Genomic DNA, 12,722 nt, shown 5'->3' on the forward strand with positions numbered 1-12,722 from the left:
TCATCCCAGGGCAGAAAAATATTGTAATGTGGCTTCCTTGTGTTGAAAGCTGAGCAGAGGAATGAATTGCTGTCCAGTTTGGACACTGGGTGTAATTGGGGTGGGTGGCTGGGGACTGGGTTTTTCCAGCAGCTGTTGCATTGCTATTGGGTTTGCAGGAAATCCACGATTTTTTGCAGCTTTCTCTTTCCTAGTGTTACTTCTGAGGCTTAAATCTAGCTCAGGTGTGCCAAGGGAGTGGTGAAAAATTTTATGCTTCCAGGAAAAATCACCTATTTTTTAAAATATAAAAGAATAAAAAAAGCAGTGAACTGAATTTCAGAGCATGAGGCTTTTTAACAATTTTATTTTTGAAGCTGGATGAGGACTGGATTACTCTCCACTTCAAACATCTCATTTGCCAATAGAGAGAGGTGTCAAAAAACCCCCCAAGCCCCCCAAAACACTCAAATCTTGAGGTTTGCTGATAAGCTCAAGAAGTAAATACAGAGTTTTGGGAAGGCTTTGGTTGGTTTGGGATTGCTGGAAACCTTAGTTGAAAGCTGAATATGCCTTGAAAAGGATTATCACCATTTAATAACCAAACCCAGTGCTGGGTGCAGAAGTTACTAGCAGAGTGTTCTGCAAGAAAGTTTTGATAAAAAGCACTTTTTGAGCTAAACATCACTGAATTTGTGTGCTCGAGCTGTGTCACGAGTTAAATGGCAGCAACAGATGATTTTTGCAGAAAAATCTCGCCATGGGTAGAAATAGCCCCTGGGCTTTGGGGGGGTTGAGCTGACTCCAGGCAGGCTTGCACCATGCAGACAGCCCAGGCTGCCCTCAGCTCTGCAGCCAGGAGCAGCCTGGACCTTTTGTGATCCAAACTGTGCCAGAAAATGTCTCTGTTTTTCCCAGCTAGTTAATAAAAAAATCTCCCAGGTTAATAAAACAATCCATTGCTGCCTTGCTGGAGGGGTGCAGGACCTTGCCAGGCTGTTAGCAGCCTGGGAGACATCAAGATTAGCATTTTTTAAAAAGTTGGATGAAAATGGAGAGTTGGTGAGCTTTGCTTTAGGTCAGTGTCTTTGCTTTGGTCCTGGCCACATCTTCAGTTTGCTCTGCTGGTGGCCTTGGCTGGTTCCAGGCCAGCATCCCTGGACTGATCCCAGCTGACATCTCTGGTTTGGACCCAGACAGGATTTGGGTTTAATTTTAACTCCCCCACCTGCACCCCAGGTGCTTCTCTGCTTGTATTTCTCCTTCTCCTCTGGTTGTTTTTCCATTCAGTGCAGATTGCCACTTCTCACTTATGATGGAGAGTGGCTCGACCACTTTCTGTGCCATTTCCCTCAGGAAATACATCCAGTGTGTGCAGCTTACCAGGTTCCATGGATTTGTGCACCTTCAGGTTGCATAATGGATGCATTGAATGTTCCTGGATGTTCTTGAACCTGATCTGCAGGTGTGGTCTTAACTTTGGCTCTCGTGGGTATCCCCATTTTGTATTTAGCTGGAAGTTTTAGTTTGATAAGAGCCAACATCTATGGATTGATTCTTGTATCCTTGAGCTAATCCTGCCCAGCATCCTTGCTTTGTTCCTTTCCAGCATCTCTGGCTTGACAGCATTCCCATGCTTTGATTTCAAGCATCTCTTCTCATCAGCATCCTCAGTTTAAATTAACACAATTTCCACGTTCTAAATGTACACATATATATGTATAAATGGGCATTTTTTCCTGCCCATTCCCATTTTTTTGCAGCAGTTTTTCATGGAAGAGCATCCTGGTGAGAGAGGGGTAGCAGTTCCCCAGCTGGTGTTAATGCAGGGGGCACAGTGGTCATGCATGCAGTGAGACCTGACAAGGTCAAGCCACTTGTTTATTTTCCTGAAAAAAACGAGCACAAAATTACCAACAAGCTGTATTTTACTGAGTAAGAAGTCAGGCTGAGCATCCCCAATCCCACATCAACCCTGTTGTTTTCATCTCTTGACTGAAAATTCCAACAAAACTTTGCAGAAAGAGCCTTTTTCCCTGGCTTTTTGGGGATGCTGCAGCTTCAGCGTGGGGATGCCGGCACCTCTCTGCTCCCACATCCGTGGAAAGCCGCGGCAGCCGCTTGCATTCTCGGGTTGTAAAGATAATTAAGTTGCATTTCTGTGCGTTGTTTACTGTTCCTCTGATCCAACTGTTCCCCCGAGACTCCGGCTCCGGGCTCGTTTTTGTTTTGCAAACCTCCTCGCGAGTGTGCCCTTCACTCTGCTTCGGGAGCGATTTTCATTTTACTATTATTAAACCATCCCAGACGTTGCCTTATTATGTGCCTCGGAGCTGAAATTCCTGAAGGAGGGGGGGAGCACCACTCACATCTGGGCTTGTTCTGCAGATGTTTGCTCTGCTCTAGGAAGGAGCAGACATTAAAGCCTGACGTTGGAGTGATTTTGCCCCGGGATGGGTTTGCACAGGTCGGCGCGGGATGGAAATGGCTTTGGCACAAAGAGGAACCCCAAAACTTAATTCATCCTAGGTGGGAGATGGGTGTGAAAAGATCTTGTCTTGGTTTCTTCTGAAAGAAATTAATAATTTTTTTCTCCTGGAAAAATAATTTCAAAAGAGAGCCGTAATTAAAAATTAATTAAATAAGTAGAGTGAATAGGAAGGATCTGCACCGCTCACCTGGGGAGCCAAAACCTGAAATTTTGGCTTCATGCTCAAACCCTATTTTGCACTTTTTAAACTCAGAATGGGATCCCAGGAGTGCAGCCAGGGCCTGCACAGCTGGGGGTACAGCAGGGATGCGTTTTGCTCTGTGGCTCTTGGTGCGTTGGCTCCGGGTCCGTGTGCATTTGCAGATTTGCATGTGTGTTTGCACATGCGTGTGCCACGCGTGTTTGCCTTTGCCTGTGCGTGTTCCTCGGGTGTTGTTGCATTTCTGTGCGTGCTGCCACGTGCCTTGGGCTGCTCACAGATGTGCATTGGCCCCCAGGCTGTGTCTGCACGGGTGTGCGCCCGTTTCCACGTGCATTTCCAGCTGCACGTTTGCACACCGCGCACACCTCCCGGTTTTCACCGTGCCGTGGCACATTTGCAATGCAATAAATTTGCATATATGCAAACACACACAGGCACATAAATCTGCATAGCAAAACATCCGTTTTTGCCCACTAAGAGCCGGGGAAGCAGAGCTGTGTGCGCTGAGCTGTCCTCACGCGTGGCCATTCCCACATCCAGCTCTCCTGATTTACACACCCTCAATAACTTTCTTCCCATTATCCCTAACCCATAGACTCTGGGAAGTTTAATTTCTTCTCTCTAGTAATCACCATTAAATAGAAATTGTCTTTTTCTGTGTAAACACGTCATTAGCGAAGCTGCTTTCTGCAGGGTCCAGATTTCATTTTTATTAAAATGAAACATTTTTTCGGCTCCTCACTGTGTCCGGAGATGAAGAGGATAATTTTAACCCGTTGGGTTGGCCACAGATAATTGCACCAGCGTTTGATTGGGGCGATTAGGGAAATATCTTCTTTTCATGCAGAATTTGCATTTTTCCCTCTTCCTTCTCTGGAGCAGAATCGTGCTTTCCTACCCAGCCAGTTTTAATGATTGTTATCAATCCTAATAAATAGCTTTTCATCTTCCCTTTATTGACTTCTTTTTCAGCTGGGATGGGCTGAAAACCAGGTCCAGGTAAAAATTTGGGATGGGGAAGGGCACCAAATTTCAGCTCCCTTTTGCAGGTTTTAGCTCAATAAGGGGATTTTTTTTTTTTTTTTTTTTTTTTTGGCACTGAAATGATGCAGTGGAGTTTTTCAGGGGGAGAGAGGTGGGTTCAGTGCCAGGGCTTGCAAACAGCTGTCAGCATCTTCCCTTGTCAGGTGTGCAAGGGTTACAAACCCCCCAAATCTGTGCTCTGCAGTGATTTTCCAGTGGTCCCAGGCCCAGCAGGTACCTCTGGGAAAAGACCTTTTCTCCACTAAATACCCAAGAAAATCCTGAAGCTCACACGAATATAAATCCATCTATTTGATACATCTCACATCAGACAAATAATACATGGGAAGGATAGATAATGGACATTAAAATAATACATAATATATGTTATTCCCATCACATCATAGATATATAACCATAAGGAAAGGATACCTATATATCATAGATATATAACCATGTAAGGAAATAATAGAGGCTAAATAATTTATTGTTCCCATATTTTATAATAAGTATCATATGATGTAAAATAGATTAATGTATAGTCTATAACTGGAATATAAATAATAAATATTACTCCAATATATTATGTAATATATATAACATGTAACATTTATACCATATATATAACATCTATAACACATACAACATATATATTATATAGCATATATATAACATACAACATAACGTAATGCTAGAGAGCATCTAAGCTTCTGTAAATGTAATCTATAACATAAAACATATATAGTGTGGTATGTGATATAAAATAGATATATAGTGGCATTATAGTTATATAGTTATATAGATATATAGTGGTGATGTGGTGGCCTCTCCCTCTGCCATAATCATACACTGAATTTCTGCCTAATTTGGGATAAAACCCCCCAAATTCATTCTGAATATACACATATATACCATATATACCATGTAGAATCCATTCACTCCCTTTGCCTTCGAAAATCAAGTTTACCCTTCCAGCGCTACCTGGAAAATCGTATTTTCACACATGTGGGAGAAACAGACTCCCCCAAATCCACCTCTGAGCATCCTCCAAAGGCAGATTCCCTGCTGGGACGGGGGTCCAGCCTCTCCCCCTGCCCCTGGCTGCTGCTGTTTCCCGTATTTATTTAAAATCCCAGCCCCAGGAGCGTGGCCAGCGCGGCCGCTCCGATGGTGTTTGCACAAGCCCACTGGGGGCCAGCGAGGGATTGTGGGGCGATGGGAAAGCTGCTCTTTTTCCCAAACTGCACCAACGAGCTTGCCTTTTGCTTGCTTTTTTTTCGCCTTTCCTTGCTTTTCCTTGCTCTGCCCCCACACCTTTTCCTCGCTTTTTTTGTTGTTTTGCTTTTCCTCCGCTTTTTCTTGCTTTTCTCTCCTTTTTGCTTTTTCACGCTTTTAAAAATTTTTTTCTTTTTTAATGTGGAGGCATGCAAGCAGCCAGGCCTCCTCTCCCAGCTAGGGATTCGAGGTGAAAAAACCTCTTTTTGGGCCCACAGCCTTGTTTTCCCCCCAGTTTTTGGGGTTTGGGGGGATATTTCTGCCAAAGGAAAGCGTCACCTGGGTAAGTAAATCCCCGCGGTTTCTTCTCCACCCGACGGAGTGTCCCACTGACATCCACAAAGCCCCAAAACGGAGATTTTCCTCAAAATGCAGCAGGATTGTGGCTTGGTCCTCTAGAGAAATGAAATTATGCAGCATCCCCGCTGTTTTGGGAGAAAAGACAGTGGAAATTGTTATTTGTGGCAACACCAGGGTGCCACGTTGTCTCTGTCACCTGAAGTTTTGCAGCTGGGACTGGGGGGAGTCCAAAGCATCAGCCTGAACTGTGTTTTAAGGAAACTTAACCCTTGTTAAACTGGTTGAGGTTGAACTGATTCAGCTCTTCCAAAGCTCCAGACACTTGGGACAGTGTTGGAAAAACATCCAACAAGCCCACAGCACCCCTTGGAAACCCTGCCAGCCCTCAGCACTGGCATAAAGTCATTTTGTTGTTGTTGCCAGTTAATTAGTTGCAGTAATTCTGTGTTTTTCTGGTTCTGGGAGGGGATTCCCTCTTCCATTTTTCCCTTGGAAACTCAAGTTTAATGATTGTAAGATTCCTTTGTGATGGGAACATTGATGTCCCCTTCTCACTCGTGATCCTTTTATTATCACTTTATTATCACTCAGCTTTGCCCAGCTGACCATTTCCTGTGCTGCTGATCCCAAATTTACTCCTTATTAATGAGTAAAACATTTATTTTCCTCTGAGTGTGGCTTTTCCCTATTTGGGCTGAGAAATTTCGCTCAACACCAACTCCAAAAGTTGTATTAAACCTTTTTGAAGCTCTTACTGCCACTGAACAGGGGATTCTCTGCCTGAGCATCATTAGCTCTGGGGCCTGATTATTATTATTATTATTATTATTATTATTATTATTATTATTATTATATTTCGTAATGGATTGCATTGTATTTTGAGCAAATAAAATTAATCTCAGAAGCTTTTTTAAAAAAAAAAAGATGCAGAAATGAATTTTGTATCTCTTGGCCCTGGGTGATCAACTCCTTGCCCTGATTCCAGGAATTATCCATGGGGCAGATTCCAAGGGTGGATGGTGAGAGGTGATTCCACAAGCCAGGACTAATCCTTGTTTTTAATTTAAAAGTCACTTAGATTATTGAATTAGAGAATAATGTATTTTATTAAATTATAAAATTGTTATTAAATTAGAAAATAATTTATATTTTAAAATTAACTCTGCATTTAAGTTTTAAAATTTATAAATGTATTCCTGGCTTGAGGATGCATCCAGCTGTGAGAAAATATCTGTAAGGATGTTAAACCCTGGCAGAGGTCTTGAAATTTAGGTTTTTTTGCTCCAAAACCCTCAAACCCACCAAAACACAGATGCGAAAACAGGGATTTAAGGATCGAAATTAGTGTAAGGTTTAATTCTGGTATTTTCAAACTCCAGAGTTTATGTTCCCATGGCAACCGGTATTTTTATCCTCTTGGTTCAGCGCTTGTGAGATGGATCTGTTGGGAAATATTTTCCCTCTGGGACCCATGAAGATGTTGGGGTTGGGTCAGAAGAAAAACAGAAATAAATCCCCAGCAGCCAATAAGAAGAATATGCAGGAATTTGGAGGTTGTACCTTTCTCAACAAGGCAGAAAAAGATAATTTTGGGGATGCTTCAACCCAACAGTCAATAGGTCCTTGTGCCACTCTCCAAAATACACCAAAACTTGTGCTGGAAAAATCTCATTTTTCTTTCTCTGTATTGTTGTATTATTCTCTGCTTTGGGATGAGCTTTATGGGCTGAGTTGGAACTCCAGGAATTGAAAAAAGTGAGGGAAAATAGCCCAAATTTTAAGTGCAGTAATATTATCTAGACCCAAAAGAGTCTTTTTCTCTGGGAAATTATTTATATTGAGCTGTTTTTGCTCAGTCAAATCTCATAACCACTTATTACCTGACATTGTTTGCTGCCTTGGTTCATGTTATAATCATTTCTCAAGCTTTTCAGATCTGTTATACATTGTAATTTTTTTTCCCCACTAGAGATTAACTACTTGGTGGAATTCCTCAAAAAAACAGTAAAAATGGAAAAAAAAAAAATTGAGATTTTGTGACTTTTCCATAAATGGACTTGTTGGTAGGAAATGTACCTGTGGATTGTGTTGGCAAAATGAGATGGAACAGGAGAGAGAAATGCAGATTTCAAGATGGAAAGGACCTTAAAACTGTAGGATTTTGCTCCTAAACCCCCAAAAGAGGGGAATTACACTGAAAAAAACCCAATTCCAGAAATCTAGTCAAAATCTAGATTGGTCCAAGGTTACTACGCTCTTCCCTTCATATTCAAGTCCTAGATATTAATTAATTTGTAATACTATTTTTTTCCTGTGACCAGTGTGTTTCTAGCATCAACTGGCTCCTAACCGTGGGTGAAAACACTGAATTAAGGAAAAATTACAGATTATTGTGCTGTATTTTTTCTCTTGCCTGACTCAAACAATGCTGTTGGCATAGAAACAGCCTTTTGTGGAAAGGTCACCTGTGAGGAGGGTGGTTGAGGTGTAATTCAAGGAGATTACAGGGGATTAGGCTACACTTATATATATATTTTTATAGAGATAGGGTGTGTGCATATCCTACTGTCCATATATTCATGGACACCTGCACAGCCACATATATATATATATATTTTTTTTTTTTCTTAAAGGAAATGTGATAAGGAAACAATATCCAAGAAGCTTTGATAAATTAAAAAGTCGATGATGAAAGGGGTGGGGTTTTTTTATTATTTTTTTTCTCTATGTGTGTTTTTTTTTCCCCCCCATTTTTCCCCCTCTCCCTGCCACATGTGGTGGGGCGATATCAGAACCCAGTGCTGCTCCTCTGTGTTTTTCTCTTGGCTTTAATTAAACCTCAGGCAGAGCTGGAAAAATGTGGCGAGACGAGATAATTGCGCTTATTCCCCGCGCGGGGCTGTAGCCTGGGCTCGGAAAAAAAAGAGAAAAATAGAAATTTGGAGGAGATGTAAAGGTGATGGAGGGTGGCTGAGCTGCACCAGCATGGATGATGGAGCTGTGAGATTTGGAACTAGAAACTTGGCTGATAAAAACTACCAAAACTACCAGATTTCATCCCATTTTCCAACTCTGTATGTCTGTGCCCTGCCCCTGGAACCAGAAAAATAAGCAAAATTATATATATATATATATATATTTTTTTTTTTTTTACTGTGACTGCCCTGGATTGCTTGTCTTCTATTTGCTTTCTTTTCCTATTTTTTTCCATTTGTTTTTTTGGTAACGCATGGGCAAGGCAGGAATTTAAAAGGTTAGATCACTGGGTAATTGCATTTACATTGGATAAAACCCCCACACCCTGTGCACGTGTTCCCTGCAGTAAAAACCTCCCAGTTCCATTTCCTCCCCAGTTCCCCCAAACTGGTGGGGATAAGGTGTCATTAGTGCAAAATACAGGGAAAATCCCCCCAAAATTCAAATCCCCCCCAAATTCTTGTTTTTTTAGAGGAGAAGAACCATCTTTTTTTTTAGGCTATTTTCCCCACTATTAAGGAGAATCAGTGCCTTGGAAATGGTTCTGTGTGGTGGAAGGAGCTTCCTGCACCCTGGAAATAATTGGCAAAAAAGGGTTCAGAGAGGCTACAATATCAAAAATCTCTTTCTCTTCTCTTGCCATCAAGATATAACAGACTGTGGTAGCAAATATTTGGCTCAGATTGCTTTTTGGTGATTACAGATTGTCAGAAAATATTGTTTGCATCCTAGAGGAAATATTGTATTTTAACTTTGTTTTCATTCCAAGAAGTCAAAATATTGATTTATATATATGTTTTTTTTTTTAAAATTTTTTTTCCTTTCCGTGGTAAAATTCCAAAAGCGTTTTCTGTTTGGACACATGGAAGCAAAAAACTATCGGCACCGTCTGCAGACGTGAAATGTTTTGACATTTTAAAATGTTAGTTTCCAATTGACATTTCAGCATAAAATAGCATTAAAATGGCACCGAGTGAAGCTGTTGATTCAAACCAAAAATTAAATTTCATTGAGGCATTTCAAAACTGAATGTTTTTCTCCATTCTGAACTAGCACTTTGGGAAAAGGAGCATTTATTGCTGAAGAAATAAAATATTTCTCCCCAGTTTTTGGTATTAAATAGTCCTGACCCACTTGGCTGTAGGATGGTGGTCACTGCACTGGGCCACCTGCAGCTGCCCACTGAGGTGGGGATGAGACAGCAAAGAGGGGATTTTTCCATCTAAATGCAGTTTTGGATAAATCACCACATATTCCTTAGCCAAAAAGAAAAAAAAAATCCTCAAATAATTCACATCAATCGGAAAAAAAATCCCCAAAACTTGCGTTTATTCCCACATTGGTTGATGGCCAGCGGCCTTGGAGGTGGGATGTGTCTATTCAGCAGGGAGCAGCTGTGTAGGAGCTCAGCCAATAACATCTCGTCAGAGAGCTGAAAAGCTGCAGCAAGCCTCAAAATCACTTTTATTTCTCTCAGTCCTTGCAGCTCCCATTTCATGGGAAAGCAGTGGGGGCAAACTTGGAGCTCTGTGTCTGGTATGGCGAGTGCATTGTGCGGCTTCAGTAGCTCCCAATTTATTCATTAACTCAGTTTCTTGTTTGATTTTGGTTATTTGTTTGGCAGGTCATGATTTTGAGCAGGTTTTGGACATCTTGGAGGATCCTCTGGGGAAAGCAGACATTGGGGAGGGGAAGGCAGGGAGGGATTTGCAAGGTGTGGTGATTTTGGTGGTTTCTCTGATGCTGATGGAAAGGTTGGAGGAGGAAGGGGCTCTCCTCTCACTCCTCTGTCTTGGAAGTGGTGGGGAGGATCTTCCAGTGAGAATTTTGGTTGCAGAAACAGCATTTCTGAATGCCCAAAAGGTGGTGACCTGCAGCTGGAGAAGGTGGAAGAAGGTGTTGCTCCTTCTCATGGTTCTTCTTGCATCACCCCAACAAATTAAAACAAACCCCTCCTGGTTTTGGGTTTGGGTCCTCTGGCGGTGCCAGTCAGCACCTCGAGTGGAAATCCTCACTTTTCTTCCCTGAGATGTTTTTACCCTCTGACATTTTCTCACAGACTGCTCCTCCTGGAATAGACCTCACAGCCTCTTTCCACAAGTTAGAACTAAGAAATATTGAATAAAGAGACGATTTAAGCTTTGGGAAAAATTCCATATGAAAAATTGCCATTTCCACTGGGTCACACAATGGCTCTTTAGAAAGGTCTCAAGTTTGACCAGAATTGATGGCCAAGGCTACAACTGCAGAGTGTGCTTTCCACCCAAATTGCCAAACGAGGTTATAATTAGTCTCTGGAGATTTCTTTCAATATCTGAAATCATTTAATAGTAGCATTTGATTTTTATGGCAGCCTTTAGGCAGTTGGCTTGAGTCCTGCTTCTACTCAGCGTAGTCATCAATGCAGGGCTGGGTCTTTGGAGGATCAACAGTTTACTCATTGCCTTTGTAGTCATTATCTCAGGGCTGGGTCTTTGAAGGGTTAATTGATGTGTTACCTGCTGTGTTGTAGTCATCAGTACAGAGCTGGGTCTTCTCTGAAGGGTCAATACTCAAAATGTGTCAGTAAAGGCTTCATAGCCACAGTTTCTCAGGGAAGCAGAGCATCTATTCTCAAATTCTTTCCACAATTTGCCCTTTTCTTGCTTGGAATTTGACTAAAAATAAGGAAATTCTCAAATTGCATTGGGAAGAAAGTATTGCAAAATGATGACCCGGGAATGTCTTAACGGTGAATTCTTGGGCATGAATGTTATGGCTTCCGTTTGTTTTCTTTCAGTGTTAATCAACATGAATTAATGTGTCAGTGCTGTGGGTTGATACCATACAGAGTAAATGCCACATTCACGCTTGCTCTTCAACTGCCAGCTTTCATTTTGATGGGAAAAATCCCCAAAACATGCATCTTTCGGTGAGAAATGTCTGATTTCCTGGAACTTCCTTTTTCATGGAAGACCTCTGATTTTTTCGCTGTGCACCGAGCATGGACATTGGCAGTAACAGCTTGTACCAAGGGGTACTGATCACATGCAGCTCAAATCCATCACAGCCTTACTGCAGGCTATTAATACTTTATTAACTCCATTTAAACTCTGCCTTAATGCTCCTGGTGTGACAAGTGGCTCTGCGTAGAAATTATTAAGAAAAGACGATTTTTAATCGAATTATGGAGTGGTGCTGGGACATGTATGCAACCCACACTGTGCCCTGCGTAGCCACATTCCTGCAGATATTCTGTGTACATCTGCATGCAACAGAATATTGGATCTGGGGGGATATGCTCCCAAATTATCACTGGAAAAGGAGTGCTTCTCAGGAGGTTGTTTCCAGCTGAGCCAACCCAAAGCCTGGGGTTTTGCAGGAGCAACCAAAAGAGGACTGAATTTTGCAGGGGTGAATATTTGAATCCGAATGTCTTAGAGTAACTCTGGTCAGGGGAAGACCCCGAGTTTTAGAAATCTATTCCCATCACAGGAAGAGGAGAGTTCTGGCCTGTTCCTACCTGTGGGGAAATTCAAAGTCTGGGTGGTGAAAAATTTTGTACTGCTGGAAGATTTATGCCTCAGAGATGGGAACTTACATTTGCTCTTATTGCTGCTCCCCTTTTTTAATCTCAAGCACTCCCTTCCTGCCCAAAAATTCTTCTAAAATTCATTTTCTGCTCCTCTTTTCACTTTGCTCTGATGGTTTTTTTTTGTCTCTCATTGGTCCCTGTGTATGGAGAGTCAAGGCAGGACATTAATATTGATGCCGACCTCGGTTATTAGGAGCTGCATTTCCGAGTGTGCCGGCAGCATATAAATACTATTACTGGGTAATTAGTGAGCCTCAAGCTGAGGTTGGATTGAGCAGGGCTCCGTGTCCTACTTTTGGGATTGGGCTTGGCTTTTTTTGTATTGAGCTGTTGGGGTTTTGCCCCAAGAAAAATCCAAACATTTTGGAAATGGAAATCCCAAACTCAGAAGCACCTGGATGCTCAATGGAAGAGAAAGAAGCAAAACAGAGAGGAAAAAATGGAAGGAAAAGTATCTTCCAAGGCTTTTCCTTTTTTGAAAACCTCCTGTATTTGAAATACAAAATAATAATTTTTGAGTTTCCTTTTTTTTTTTTTTTTTTTAGTTGTTTTTATCCTTTCTTGCTGGATTTCTTGGTTTGCAATTTCTCTTCCTATGCCCCACTTGAATTTTACTCCTCTGGTGCTATAAAAATTTGGAAAAGCTTCAGTGTTGCCAAAGAGCAAATGCAGGATTCTCTGGTTGGATGCACCTGAAAAATGGATACTCCTTGCATTCCTCACTCTCCAGCCCTTTTTGGATACAGAAAACCCTTTTATTTTATCATCTCCCCCCTTCACTTCTCCCCAGTAAATACACGAAGGGTTTTCCCATCCAGAAGAGATGGGGAGACATCCCCAGGGTCACCAGATCCTTCCCTTTACCCCACAGTGTGGCTTTGATTGAAGCACCATGTGAATAA

At 41.8% G+C, this 12,722-nt stretch overlaps 1 protein-coding gene across 7 annotated transcripts in view; it reads left to right on the plus strand.

Annotated features, from left to right (window-relative positions):
- Positions 1-12,722, plus strand: part of PKNOX2 (PBX/knotted 1 homeobox 2) — a 93,129-nt gene that overhangs the window by 30,725 nt on the left and 49,682 nt on the right. The window lies entirely within an intron of this gene.

Source organism: Pyrgilauda ruficollis, unplaced genomic scaffold, assembly GCF_017590135.1.
Source record: "Pyrgilauda ruficollis isolate IOZ18807 unplaced genomic scaffold, ASM1759013v1 scaffold52, whole genome shotgun sequence".
Classification (NCBI taxonomy): domain Eukaryota; kingdom Metazoa; phylum Chordata; class Aves; order Passeriformes; family Passeridae; genus Pyrgilauda; species Pyrgilauda ruficollis.